This window comes from Pristis pectinata, chromosome 14, assembly GCF_009764475.1.
Source record: "Pristis pectinata isolate sPriPec2 chromosome 14, sPriPec2.1.pri, whole genome shotgun sequence".
In the NCBI taxonomy this organism is placed as follows: domain Eukaryota; kingdom Metazoa; phylum Chordata; class Chondrichthyes; order Rhinopristiformes; family Pristidae; genus Pristis; species Pristis pectinata.
Window position 1 is genome coordinate 50,107,603 of NC_067418.1, and position 14,643 is coordinate 50,122,245.

Sequence of the window (14,643 nt, forward strand, 5' to 3'; positions counted from 1 at the left end):
GGAGAGAAATGGGAACACTGCAGAATTACGCAATCAGTCACAGGGAGAACTTGCAAACTCTTACACACAGAGCACCAGAATCAGGATTCATCCTGAGTCAATTTCTGTGGAAATCAGTGATTTTTTTAATTTGCAGAATAATCTTGGAATTAAGTTTTGTAACTCATTGTTGAACTTATTGGTCCTCTGAAAGATTAAAATTACAATGATAAATGCTCTAATATTTATGAGCTAAGGCTCAGAATTCCATCATCATTCAGGGGAAATACAACTCATCAGGGATTGGCTCCAGCTGGAGGCCCCACTTCCGTTATTGAGGAGCAGGGATGAATTTTAGGTGCAGCCTGCACCTGTTGAAAACAACTGCAGGCTTCTTGCAAGATTCTGCTTTTCATACAGGATCCAATTTCTTTCCAATAATATCAAGAGCAGTAAGTTCATGTTCTTGGGAATTTTTGTTCCCAGTTTTATGGATAACATGTTGTTCATTATTTACCTGTTGTTGAAGTTGTGGTCAATGTTGGTGCTGGAAGGAACACAGTAGATGTTGTGAATCAGCAGAATGGAAAATCATTCCATCATTTCTCAGTGCACAGAAATATTCTCAAGCCATTGACTTGCAACCTTTATGCATCAATTGTACATTTTCTGCTGAAAAGTCCTTTCATTCAGTGCAGTGAATTTTCTCCCTGTTGTGGAAGGTTCAGCTGTTGTTGAAGGAAAGTACAGATGGGAGTGTGGGGTGGACATCAACATCGAAAGCACAACATCAGTCGATGTCCCATCTCACAGCAGTTTGTCTTATTCAGAAGTGATTCCTAATGTTCTTAATTTGTTATCTACCATGCATGTATCCTTTTGATATTATGAGATCCAAAGGATTATATAGGAAGTGGCTCTGGATTCAAAATAGGACAGTGATAGTGAGGAAGAAGATTCCCCTGGTCCGATTCATCTCTCTCCCACCTTCGCTACAAGGTGCAAAATGTTTTCACATTTTACTGGTTAGAGCTGGTACATGAACTCTCACTGTCGTTCCACAGGTCAGCCTTACTTGCTGAGTGTTTCCAGATTTTCTGCCTTTATTCCTGGAGAATTATCAGTGTGAGGAGAAACTGTTGAGTCTGGGGTGGTGTTCGTTGGAATAAGGGAGAGTGAGAGGGGGTTTATTTGAGATGTGCAAAGTTTATTTCAGATGAGTGGCCTGACAGGATGGACTGTCACAACACACAATAAGCTGTAAGAATTCAGTGGGTCAGGCAGCATCTGTGGAGGCAAATGGACAGTCGACATATCAGGTCGACTGAAAGATTGGGCAGTGATAGCCAATATAAAAATGTGGAGGGAAGAGGTGGAGCAAGAGCTGGCAGGTGATGGGTGGATCCATATCAGGAGGGGTGGATTGGCAGATGGGGGATGGGAGAGTGGGAATAGCGCCAGAAGCTGAGAAGAGACAGGTTGAGGTGATAAAGGGCTGAAGATGATGGAATCTGATAGGAGAGGAAGGTCGAGCATTGAATCGGTGATGGGGACTGGGGTGGGTTCAGGGAGAGAGGAAAGGGGGAGCAGGTTACCAGAACTTGGAGAATTCAATGCTCATCCTGTTGGGTTGTAGACAACCCAGGTGGAATGTGAGGTGCTGTGTCTCCGGGATGGTCTGTCGATCTAATTCCCCAGAGCAGAGTGGATGACAGCCGGGGGGCCTGGAGTTCTATGAATTATGATGAGGATTAGAGGGCAGATGGGGAAGTATGTTTCTACCCACAGAGCAGTGACCGTATGGTATTCACCAGCTGGGGCAGAAACCCTCAGCACAGTGAAAAGCACCACAATGAGCCCTTGATGAGCCAGAACTGATGACTGGTACAGAGGAATAACCTCACCAGCTGCAGTGTTTCTGGCACGGACAAAATGGACCAAATAGGTGTTGTCTGTCCAAGTAAAGAGGGGAAGGATGCTGAACAGGTCCATCATCTTTCCTTGGGAAATGCTGCACATGAGGTGAACAAACAGCTGTAAGCAGGCAACGTGCACCTATAGCTCATTGCTGTTCAATGTTGGATTGCAGAGGATAAAGGTTGGAAAGTTATTTTTCATGAAATTCTTCTTGAAGTGATGTGGAATAAACTTAGAATGATAATGAGAAATATTGCTTGTATTGGAAACCTTCTGTAATAAAGGCCAAATTCCCTATCTATCATCATTTTAAAACAAACCCAGTATTGAGCTCTGGAAACATCTGTTACCGATCAGTTAGATGTGTTTGCCTGTGTAATACTTTGCGTTATTTGGACAAAGTAAAATGATTCACTGCTTACGTCCACGGACGCCTCCGAAAACAAATTCTGAAAAAAAGAAAGGAATATACAATGAGAGAATGAAACAATTTAGTATTTTTTAATTTAATGGCATGTGGCCACGGTGGCAAGGCCGGCATTTATTGCCCACGGAGACCTTCCAAGGTCCCTCTGAACATCAACATTTCCCAACCTCTCACAATTTAAAAAGAAATTCAGTATTGAGCTGTGGAAAGCATCTTTTAGTGACCAAATAAATCAGGTTGGCACTGTAATACTAGCATTGTTTGGACAAGGCAACATTAATCGTGGTGACGTCTCAGGTAGACTGGGTGGTGAAGAAGGCATTTGGCACACTAGTCTTCATCAGTCAGGGCACTGAGTAGAGAAGTTGGGATGTTATGTTGCAGTTGTTCATTGGTGAGGCCACATTTGGAATGCAATTAAGCTGGAAAGAGTGCAGATGAGATTTACTGGGTCTTGAGGGACTGAGTTATGGAGGGAGGTTCAGGAAGTTGGGACTTTTTTTCGTTGGAGCATCGGAGATGAAGGGTGATCATATAGAGCTATATAAGATAATGAAGGACGTAGAAAGGGTCAATGCGCACAGTCGTTTTCCCAGGTTTGGGGAATCAAGAACTCAAGGGCATAGGCATAAGGTAAGAGTGGAGAAATTCAATGGGAACCTGAGGGGCAACCTTTTCACCCAGAGGGTGGCCAGTATTTGGAATGAGCTGGCAGAGGAAGTGGTTGAGGCTCATTCATTAACAGCATTTAAAAGAAACTTGTTCAGGTACATTTACAGGAAAGTTCAGAGGGATACTATTCAAATGTGGGCAAATGGGACAAGCTTAGATGGGAATCTTGGTCAGCATGGATCATTTGTGCTGAAGGTCCTGTTTCCAATCTGTAAAACTCTATGATACCAACCCAGAATCTAATGAAATTTGTGTGCACAGAAACTAATTGAAGGATGTTTTCCCTTGTGCATTGCTTGAGACCAATGACTTGTGTGGATCCTTCTTACACTGACTGTGATTGATACTGAATGGATTAAAACTGGTGACAAATGTGTGCTGAGATCTGAAGAAAGGAATGTTTAAACATTGGTTTCAAATACAGTTCTGTAGCTTGTTTAACATCATCATAATTTCCGTACAGCAGCTGACACTGAAATGGTCATCTGTAGGTTTACCACACAACAGGGATTAAATCACCTTTTGTATATTTGCATGGATTGGCTAACTCTTGGAATAGAGTGGAGCGATGGGTCATTTTCCAATCAGTATTGGAATTCCATTGGCAGTCACTAACTACTGGGTCACCATTGTGATTAGTGGTGGGTTTCACCTATTTACAATATGTATTAATGTCTTAGATGTGGGGACTGGGTGTATTGTAGCCAGATGTGCAGATGATCCAGTATTGGTGGGTCAGCAAGTAATGAGGAGATAGAAGTTGCCTACTATAAGATATAGAGAGCAGGTGGAACAGTGAGACTATGAAATGTTAGAGCGACAGGTGATCTGGAGGTCCCGGTGCATGAAACAGTTTGTTATATAATTAGTAACACTGATGGAGTGTTGGTCTTCACTGCAAGGGGTATGGAATATAAAAGGAAGAACGTTTAAAACAACTTTCAGGGTGCTGATGTGACCCACATGGGTTTAAGGGATATGAGGATAGTGACGGAAAATGGCCCTGAGGCAGGAGCTGAGCCTTGTTCTTGATGAGTGAATAGTGGAGCGGGCTCGAAGGCCAAATGACTGACTCCTGCTGCTATTTACTAAAGTTCTGTTCTGATGGGTTACCCGTTTCATGCAGAGATAAGGAGGAGCTTCTTCCCTTGTTGGATCATGAGGCTTTGGAATGTTTTACCCCGGAGAGCGGTGGAAGTGAAGGCATTCAATATATTCAATGCTGAGATGAACAGATGTTTGAACTTCAAGGAAGTCAAGGGGTCTGGAGATGGAGAGAGGGAAAGTGATGTTCAGTCAAAGAGTGGATCAGCCAAATTTTGTTGAATGGTGGAGCATGTTCAAGGTGCATATTGGTCAATTGTTTTTCACGTTTGTTTGTTTAAAGTGGGACGGCAGACTCAGCTGCAGATGGGGCTGGTGATTCCTGACGGGACGGAATGGTGGGCTGGGCTGTTTGTGAGTTTGTGCACTCCTTCTGCCACTTAACCTGATCATCTTTGTGCTGCCGATGGACTTGAGGTAGTCAGTGCCATCCCATGTGTCCTTATCCACTTTGAGTGTTCACGGGTGCAGATGTTGGATCTGCATAATTCACCTGTACTACTGAATTTTGTCGTGACCTTGGTCCTTGAATGGAAGCAATGGACTTTGATTTATTTCCTATCAGTCCCGTACATTAGTTCCTGTCCAGCAGGCAGTTTGTTAAAGGTGAGCTGTATCACTGTCACAGAGTCATCGAGCAATACAGCATGGATTCAAGCCCTTGGGCCCAAGTGCATGTGGACCATGTTGTCCACCCAGGTAGTCACAATTTATGTCCTGGCCGCTCCACTTGATGTACATAACGAAGTGCTCATTAAATGATACTATTGTACCTGCCTCAACCACCCTCTGGCAACTCGTTCCATATACTCACCTCTGCCTGAAAAGGTTGCCCTTCAGGTACCTTTTAAATCTTTCCCCTCTCACCCTAAATCTAAGCCCCCAGGTTTTGGGGAAAGGACAGTTGTTGTCCACCTTATCTACATCTCTCATAATCTTAAACACTTCGATAAGGTCACAGCTCTTTCTCTCATGATCCAAGCCTGGCCAACTTCTCTCTATAACTCAGGCCCTTTAGTCTTGGCAACATCCTCGTAAATCTTTTCTGCACTCTTTCCAGTTTAACAATGTCTTTCCTATAACAGGGTGATGGAAACTGTACACAGTGCTCCAAGTGTGGCCTCACCAATGACTTGTACAACTGCAACATAATGTCCCATCTCCTATACTGATGAAGGCCAGTGTGCTAAACGACTTTTTCACCACCCTGTCTACCTGTGATGTCACTTTCAATGAACTGTGCTCTTGTACTCCTTGGTCCCTCTGTTCCATGACACTTCCTAGTGCCCTGCCATTCACATTATCAGCTCTACTATGGTTGACTTTCCAAAATGTATCACCTCACACTTATCTGTACAGAAATCCATTTGCCACTCCTCGGCCCACTTCCTGAACTGATCAAGATCCCCCTTTAATCTACGATAACCTTCTTCACCATCAACAACACCTCCTAATTTTGTGTCATCTGCAAACTTGCTGATCAAGCCTTGTGCATTCACATCCAAATCATTTATATAAATAACGAATAACAAGGGTCCCAACACCAACACCTGCGACACACCTCTGGTATCTGATCTCCACTGTGATGAGAAAGATTGCACAAAGTATTGGGGTAATTGCACAACCTTTCTTCACACTGCTCTTCCAGTCAGGATGTCCAAAAGCACATGAATATATTGGTGTCACAGATTTTGTGATTGTTAAATGTGTCCATATCTTGTAATTATGATGGAGTTTATACCTGTTGTTGTTGGAATCGATGTTGACCCTGGAACTAGAAGAGATAAAAGAGTAAATTCACTTTATTCAAGACCATCAGTGAGTGATGCTGATACGAACGGGTGATTTGATTGACACGTGAAATGACTTGTGAGGTTGTGCAAAATTTCCCTGGCTCACTTTGTACCTGTTGAAGTTAAAGTTGTTGACGCTGTTAATGTCGAAAGTAAAGGTTTTTCAGTTTAGTTGAGAAGCTACTGAGTAGTTCTGTCATTGTTGAATGAGAGATTGGGTTAGGAATAATGACAATAGGAATCATTATCGGACTGCCTACAAACTGAACTCCAAATCCTCAAGGAAGATGATGTTGGGACAAGAACTGATCTTGCAGTATTGGGGTTGCTTTTACAAAACTGGAGGAAACAGGAACATAGAATTCACTTTCCTCGAGTGCTGTTAATGGCTAACTTTAAAATCATCACCAAATTTTCCACAGGAAATATTTAGATGTTAAAGCATCGAGTCAGGCATTGCTGATATGGGATTGGATGATGAAGCTTATACCTGTTGTTGAAGTTGCAGTTGATGTGGACCCTGGAACAGAGAGAATTCAAATGACAAGCAAAGTCACATCAGGTCCAGCAATGGTCGATGCTGATATTATGGATTGAAACCTGTTGTAACTTGTGAGGTTCACACAAAATGGTTGATGTTGTAGAATAGAACATAGAACAGTACAGCACAGGAACAGGCCCACCCACATCTCCTCCATTTCCTGAATGTCCGCCCTCACCCCATCCCCCCACCAACAAAACAGGGACAGGGTTCCCCTTGTCCTCACCTTTCACCTCACAAGCCTCCGCATCCAACACATCATTCTCCACAATTTCAGCCAACTCCAACGGGATCCCACCACTAGGCACATCTTCCCATCCCACCCTCCTCTTCCCTCAGGGATTGCTCTTTCTGTGTCTCCCTTGTCCGCTCGTCCCTCCCACTGATGACCCTCCTGGCACTTATCCCTGCAACCGCACCAAGTGCTACACCTGTCCCTACACCTCCTCCCTCGCCACCCTTCAGGGCCCCAGACAGTCTTTCCAGGTGAGACAGCGCTTCACCTGTAAATCCGAGAGTGTCATTTATTGTATCCGGTGCTCCTGGTGCGGCGGCCTCTGCATCGGTGAGACCTGACACAGACTGGTTGACTTCTTTGTTGAGCACCTTCACTCCGTCCGCTGCAAGAGCACGGATCTCCCGGTGGCCACCCACTTCAATTCCACATCACATTCCCACACTGACATGTCTGTCCACGGCTTCCTCCACTGCTACTTTGAGGCCAGATGCAGATTGGAGGAACAACACCTCATCTTCCGCCTTGGTAGTCTCCAACCTGACGGCCTCAACATCGATTTCTCTAACTTCTGGTAACCCCTCCCTCCTTCTCCATCCCCCTTTTTTTCTTCCTCCTCCCCCCTCCTTTGTCTTCCCTCACTGTTGTGGCCCCCTCCCCCCTTCTCTTTCCCATTCCCCCGCCCCCATGACCTGCCCATCTATTCCCTACTTCCTTCCCTTTATTCCATGATCCACTGCCCTCTCCAACCGGATTCCTTCTTGTTCAGCCCTTTTCCTCTTCTACCTATCACCTCTCAGCTTCTGACATCTTCCCCCATCACCTGGACTCACCTATCATCTGCCTGCGTGTGCTCCTCCCCCTCCCCCCAACTTCTTATTCCGGCTTCTGCCCTCTTCCTTTCCAGTCCTGATGAAGCGTTTCGACTCGAAACCATAGAACAGTACAGCACAATACAGGCCTTTCGGCCCACCATGTTGTGCTGACCTTCAAACCAATCCTAAGACTATCTAACCCCTTCCTCCCACATATCCCTCTATCTTAAATTCCTCCATATGCTTATCTAACAATCTCTTGAACTTGACCAACATATTAGCCTCCACCACCACCCCAGGCAGTGCATTCCATGCCCCAACCACTCTCTGGGTGAAAAACCTCCTCCAGATATCTCCCTTGAACTTCCCCCCATTACCTTAAGGCTAAGCCCTCTTGTATTGAGCATTGATGCCCTGGGAAAGAGGGCATCAATGTCCACTCTATCTATTCCTCTTAATATTTTGTATACCTCTATCATGTCTCCCCTCATCCTCCTTCTCTCCAATGAGTAAAGCCCTAGCTCCTTTAGTCTCTCCTAATAATCCATACTCTCTAATCCAGGCAGCATCCTGGTAAACCTCCTCTGCACCCTTTCCAACGCCTCCACATCCTTCCTATAATGAGGCGACCAGAACTGGACACAGTACTCCAAGTGTGGTCTAACCACAAACATCGACTGTTTATGTCCTTTACATTGTAATCTTCTTTGACCCCCCATAATTCATCTTGTCAAACGCCTTATTAAAATCTATGGAGACAACATCCACAAATCTACCTTCAATCACTTTCGCCACCTCCTCGAAAAACTCAATCAAGTTGGGAAGACATAACTTGCCCCGTACAAAGCCATGCTGATTGTCCCTAATTAGGCCATGGTTTTCCAAATGGTCAAAAATCCTATCCCAAAGAATCCTGTGCAGTATTCGTCCGACCACTGATGTGAGACTCACCGGTCTATCATTTCCAGTATTATCCCTATTACCCTATTGAATAATGTGAACAATATTAGTGATGTGACTGTCCTCCAGGAACTTGCCTGAGGCTAGAGAGTTCACGAAGATTTTGGTCAAGGCCCCAGCAATCTCATTCCTCGCCTCTCTCAATAACCTGTGGTGTATCCCATCAAGCCCTGGAGACTTATCTACCTGATTGTTCTTCAAGAGACCCAATACTACCTCCTTCTTTATCTCGAAATACCCCAGTAAATTAGTCCCACATCCTCCGCTTCCAACCTTGAGTGGTCCTACTCACTCCCTAGTTATCCTCTTTCTCTTGATGTATTTATAGAATGCCTTGGGATTCTCGTTAATTTGATTTGCCAACAACTTTTCATGGCCCCTTCTGGCTTTCCTAATTCCCTTCTTGAGTTTGTTTCTGACTTCTTTATAATCCTCAAGGCCTCTGTTTGATTTTAGCTTCCTAAAATTACATACGTTTCCTTTTCTTCTTGACTTTCTCTCCTGACATCCAAGGTTCCCTTACCTTGACATCCTTGTTCACCCTTCCTTCTGGAACATCCCTGTCCTGTACTTGGTGCAGTTGGTCTTTAAACAGCCTCCACATGTCAGATGTGGACGTGCCCAGAATCTCTCCCTAGTTCCTGCCTAATACTCTCGTCATTGGTCCTGCTCCAATGTAATACTCTCCTGCAACGTCCATACTTATCCTTATCAATAGCTATCTTAAAACTCAAGGAATTCTGATCACTGTTCCCAACTGTTCTCCCACTGAAAGGGCAGTCACTCAGCCAGGCTCATTACCCAACACCAGGTCCAGGATGGCCCCTCCTCTTGTCGGACTATCTACATACTGAATTAAGAAACCCTCCTGGACGCACCCAACAAATCCTGCCCCGTCAAAACCTCTTGCACTAAGGAGGTCCCAGTCTATATTAGGGAAGTTGTAGTCACCTATGATAACAAATCTGTTGTTTTAACATCTTTCCCTGATCTGCCTGCATATCTGTTCTTCAATGTCCCAGTGGTGTTTGCGGGGTCTGTAGTACAATCCCATCAGAGTGATTGCACCTTGCTTATTTTTCGGTTCTACCTGTATTGACTCAGTGGATGAGCCCTGCATTATGCTTTCATTACCCACACCCATTATACTCTCAGCATTAACATACACACATTCATCCATCCGCCCCAGTGTGTCTATTACATTGCTCCTGCCTGTTCTTTCTGGTCATGACATCTACCTTCATCTCATTCCCTCCACTTTCTGACCTGGATCTCTGGTTCCCATTCCCCCACCAAATATGTTGAAACCCTCCCGAATGTGACAAGTGCACCTCCCAGTCAGGATATTGGTTCCCCTGTGGTTAAGGTTAAACCTGTTCTTCTTGTACGTGTCAGCCCTGTCCAGGAAGAGGTTCGAATGATCCAAGAATCTGAAACCCAGCCCCCTGCACAATTTACTCAGCCACTCATTCATCAGTTCTATCTTTCTATTCCTGCCCTGACTAGCACGTGGCACCGTGAGTAATCCAGAAATTACTGCCATTGAGGTCCTGCTTCTCAACCATTTTCCGAACTCCCTGTGCTCATTCCGTGGGACCTCATCCCCCTTTCTAAACTGTCATTGGAGCCAATATGCACCACGACCTCTGGCTGCTCACCCACCCGCGTGAGAATGTTCGGCAGCTGCTCGGAGACATTTTCGACCCTGGCATCTGGGAAGCAACACACCATCCTGGCGTCTCTTTTGCGGCCACAGAATCTCCAGTCTGTCCTCCAAACTGTCGAGTCTCTGATCACTATTAATCTGCCTGACTTTACCCTTCCCTGCTGATCCTGCAAGGGTTTTGTTGCAAAGTTGGTAACAGTTGAAGTCGGAGTTGTTGTCAGTGCTGCTAACACTGGAAGTAAAGATTTGTCAGTTTAATTGAGGAGGATACTGAGTAATTCGATCATTGTTGACCAGGAGATTGGGATAGAAGTCGAGAAACACATGGGAAAAGGCAGTGTAAGTAATGGTTGAACAACTTTCAGTGCTGCCACTGGAATGGGCAGTGGGAGGTGAAATGAAGGGTTGAAACATAAACCCAGTGCAAGCTCTGCAGTGGGTCAGGACAATATCATTCCTGTTACTGTGCATTTACATCACAGGTATCACCCTGCTGCGCTACAGTTGGTTCCATACCTGTTGTTGAAGTTGGAGCTGTTGTCGATGCTGGAAAGGTTACAGTTGGTCCTGTGAGGATGGAGAGTACAAGTTCACCAGGAGATGTTTGACAGCAGAATGTCAGTTCTCAAGATAACCACTCCTGTCTATGTCTCACACAGAGTTACCATATTTATCATATATTATAATGCACAGTGAAATACTGGTTGTAAAATCAACAAGGTGGGAGAAAGGGGAAGTAATGGATAAAATAACCAGGTGGAGATACTTAATCTTCAAATGACAAAGAGAATTATTGCATTGATGTGAAAGGTGAGAATGTTTCAGCTTCAGTTTCATGGTCCTCTCATTAATATGTTTATGGGTCCTGGAGTTATGCAGCAGGGAAACAGGCCCTTCCACCCACCGAGTCCACGCCGCCCATCAGGGACCCATTCGCACTAACTCCATTTTATTCTTCCCATATTCCCATCAACTCCCTCCAGATTCTGCCACTCACCCACACACGGGCAGCAATTTACAATGGCCAATTAACCTATCAACTTGCACCTCTTTGGGACAAGGAGGGAAATGGGAACACCAAGGGGTTGCCCAAGTGGTCACAGTGAGAACATGCAAACTCTTACACAAAGAGCACCAGAAATCAGGATTCAATTTGAGTCACTTTATGTGGAAATCAATAATTTTTCTTTGGAATAATAATCTCGGAATTAATTTTTGTAACTCATATCAGAGTTGATGAATTTATTGGCCCTCCAAAATATTAAAATTAGAGTAATAAATGCTCTAATATTTATGAGCTGAGGCTCAGAATTTCATCATCATTCAGGGGAAATACCAGTGACTGGAGGCCCCACTCCCGTCATTGAGGAGCAGCGATGAATTTTAGGTGCCCCCTGCACCTGTTGAAAACCACTGTGGGCTTCTTGCAAGATTCTATTTTTCACACAGGATTAAGTTTCTTCCCAACTATATCAAGAGCAGTAAGTAGATATTATTGGGAACTTCTGTTTGCAGGTTTATGGATAACATGTTGATTATTTACCTGTTGTTGAAGTTGTGGTCGATATTGGTGCTGGAAGGAACACAGTAGATGGTGTGAATCAGCAGAATGGAAAATCGTTCCATCATTTCTCAGTGCACAGAAATATTCTCAAGCCATTGATTTGAAACCTTTATGCATCAATTGTACATTTTCTGCTGAAAAGTCCCTTCATTCAGTGCAGTGAACTTACTACCTATTGTGGAAGGTTTAGTTGTTGTTGCTGGACAGTACAGAAGGGAGTGTGGGGTGGACAGAATCCTTCATCAACATCGAAAGCACAATACCCATTGAGAAGCTGTCAGATGTCTCATCTCAGAGGAGATATCTAATCTCCTTAGCTTTCCTTCTACTGTACATGTATTCTTGCTAATATTGTGTGAATCAAAAGACTATATAGGAAGTGGTTCTGGATTCAAAATAGGACAGTCATAGTGAGGAAGAAGGTTCCCCTTTGTCCTATTCATCTCTCTCCCACCTTCGCTGCAAGTTAGAACTAACTTGTTTTCTCATTTTACCGGATAAACCTGTGACATGAACTCTCATTCTTGTTCCACAGGTCAGCCTCAACTTCTGATTTTTTTCGAGAATTTTCTGTTTTTATTTCTGGAGAATTATCAGTGTGTGGAGAAACTGGGGTGGTGCTCTTTGGAATAATGGAGAGTGAGGGGGGTTTATTTGAGATGTGCTAAGTTTATTTGAGATGAGTGGCCTGACAGGATGGATTGTCACAACACACAATAAGCTAGAGGAATTCAGTGGGTCAGGCAGCATCTATGAAGGGAAATGGACAGTTGACATTTCAGATCGAGACCCCTCAGCTGGACTGAAAGATAGAGCAGAGGTACCGATATAAAAATGTGGAGGGAAGAGGTGGAGCAAGGGCTGGCAGGTGATGGGTGGATCCATATCAGGAGGGGTGGATTGGCAGATGGGGGATGGGAGAGTGGGAATAGCGCCAGAAGCTGAGAAGAGACAGGTTGAGGTGAAGATGATGGAACGTGGTAGGAGAGGAAGGTGGAGCCTGGAATCGAGGTGGGAGGCAGGATGGGAGCAGTGGGGGAGGGAACCAGGAGGAGGAGTGTGTGGGTGATGGGCAGATGGAGAGGGTGAGGAGGGGAAAGAAACATGGTGATGGGCACTGGGGTGGCTGCAGGAGGAACTGGGTAGATCAGGAGGAGAGAGGAAAGGGGGAGCAGGTTACCAGAACTTGGAGAATTCCATGTTCATCCTGTTGGGTTGTAGACTCCGCAGGTGGAATGTGAGGTGCTGTGTCTCCGGGATGGACTGTCGGTCTAATTCCCCACAGCAGAGTGGATGACAGCCGGGGGGCCTGGAGTTCTATGAATTATGATGAGGATTAGAGGGGAGATGGGGAAGTATGTTTCCACCCATGGAGCAGTGGCCGTATGGAATTCACCAGCTGGGGCAGAAGCCCTCAGTACAGTGAAAAGCACCACAATGAGCACTTGAAAACCGGAAACCTACAACTGGGAAGTAGTATTAACGTCAGCAGCCCCAATGTTTCTGGCACGGACATAATGGGTCAAATTGCTGTTATCAGTCCAAGTAAAGAGGGGAAGGTTTAACTGAAGAGGATGCTGAGCAGGTCCATCATCTTTCCTTGGGAAATGCTGCACGTGAGGTGAACAAACAGCTGTAAGCAGACAACGTGCACCAATAGCTCATTGCCGTTCAATGTTGGATTGCAGAGGATAAGGTGAAAGGAACAATCAAAGTTTGGAAAGTAGTTTTTCGTGTAAGTTTCTTTGAAGCCATGTACTATAAACTTAAAATGTACAATGTATTATATCATGTAAAATCATGAGGGCCATTGATAGGGTCAATACGCACAGAACAGGGGGGCACAGCTTAAGGTGTGAGGGGAAAGATTTAGTAGGAACCTGATGGGCAACTTTTTCACTCAGTGAGTGATCAATATATGGAATGGACTGCCAGAGTAATTGGTTTAGGCAGGTATATTTACAATATTTAAAAGGTACTTGGACAGATGCATGCGTAGGAGAGGTTAGGAGTGATATGGGCCAAACATGGTCAAATGGGACTAGCTTAGATGGGAATCTTGGTTGGCATGGACCATTTAGGCTGAAGGGCCTGTTTCTATGCTGTATGACTCTGTGACTGTAATGTACACAACAGTTTTATTAGGGGACCAGTAATGCCACATATTAGTGGACAGTGTGAATTACTGAGCTATCCTTGCCAATGACTGGAGAGGCGATTTATCGTCCAGGTGTAGGGGAGGAACAATAAGGGCAGAGACATGAGCCGAACATCGTTGAGGTAGAGCAAGTGCTCCTTCCAGTGATTTCCGGTTATGCCTAAATAATGAGGCTACTGTCCTAGGGACAGATTAACTCAGAAAGGCCGGTGTTGTTAGAGACATAAAGAAGGGAGAGATTAAATAGTCTTAAAGCACCCCATATCTAAGAAATGATGTGCTGGTGTTGGAGGTGGTCCAGAGGAGGTTCACAAGAGTGATCCAGGGAGTGAAATGATTAACCTGTGAAAAGCATTTGATGGTCCTGGGCCTGTACTCGCTGGAGTTTAGAAGGATGAGGGGGGATCTCATTGAAACCAACCGAATATTGAAAGGCCTGGATAGAGTGGACGTGGAGAGGGTGTTTCCAGTCGTGGGAGAGTCTAGGACCAGACGGCACAGCCTCAGAACAGAAGAATGTCCATTTAGAACTGAGATGAGGAGGAATTTCTTTAGCCAGATGGTGGTCAATCTCGGGAATTCATTGCCACAGACGGCTGTGAGGCCAAGTCATTGGGTATATTTAAAGTGAAGGTTGATAGGTTCTTGACTAGTAAGGGTGTCAAAGGTTATGGGGGAAGGCAGGAGAATGGGGTTGAGAGGAAAAAATAAATAAGCCATGGTCGAATGGTGGAGCAGACTCGATGGGCCGAATGGCCTAATTCTGCTCCTATGTCTTGTGGTCTTATGGACGTGTCAGGGCTAGTGAACAC

At 44.9% G+C, this 14,643-nt stretch overlaps 1 long non-coding RNA gene across 1 annotated transcript; it reads right to left on the bottom strand.

The window, feature by feature from the left end:
* Nucleotides 1–512: 512 nt before the first annotated feature.
* On the bottom strand, nt 513–11,678 carry LOC127577633 (uncharacterized). The gene is made up of 5 exons (XR_007957403.1): nt 11,653–11,678; nt 10,626–10,676; nt 5,841–5,873; nt 2,319–2,345; nt 513–526 (listed from the first exon to the last, which is right to left on the bottom strand). It is a non-coding gene; the product is annotated as an uncharacterized LOC127577633 (long non-coding RNA).
* Nucleotides 11,679–14,643: the final 2,965 nt, after the last annotated feature.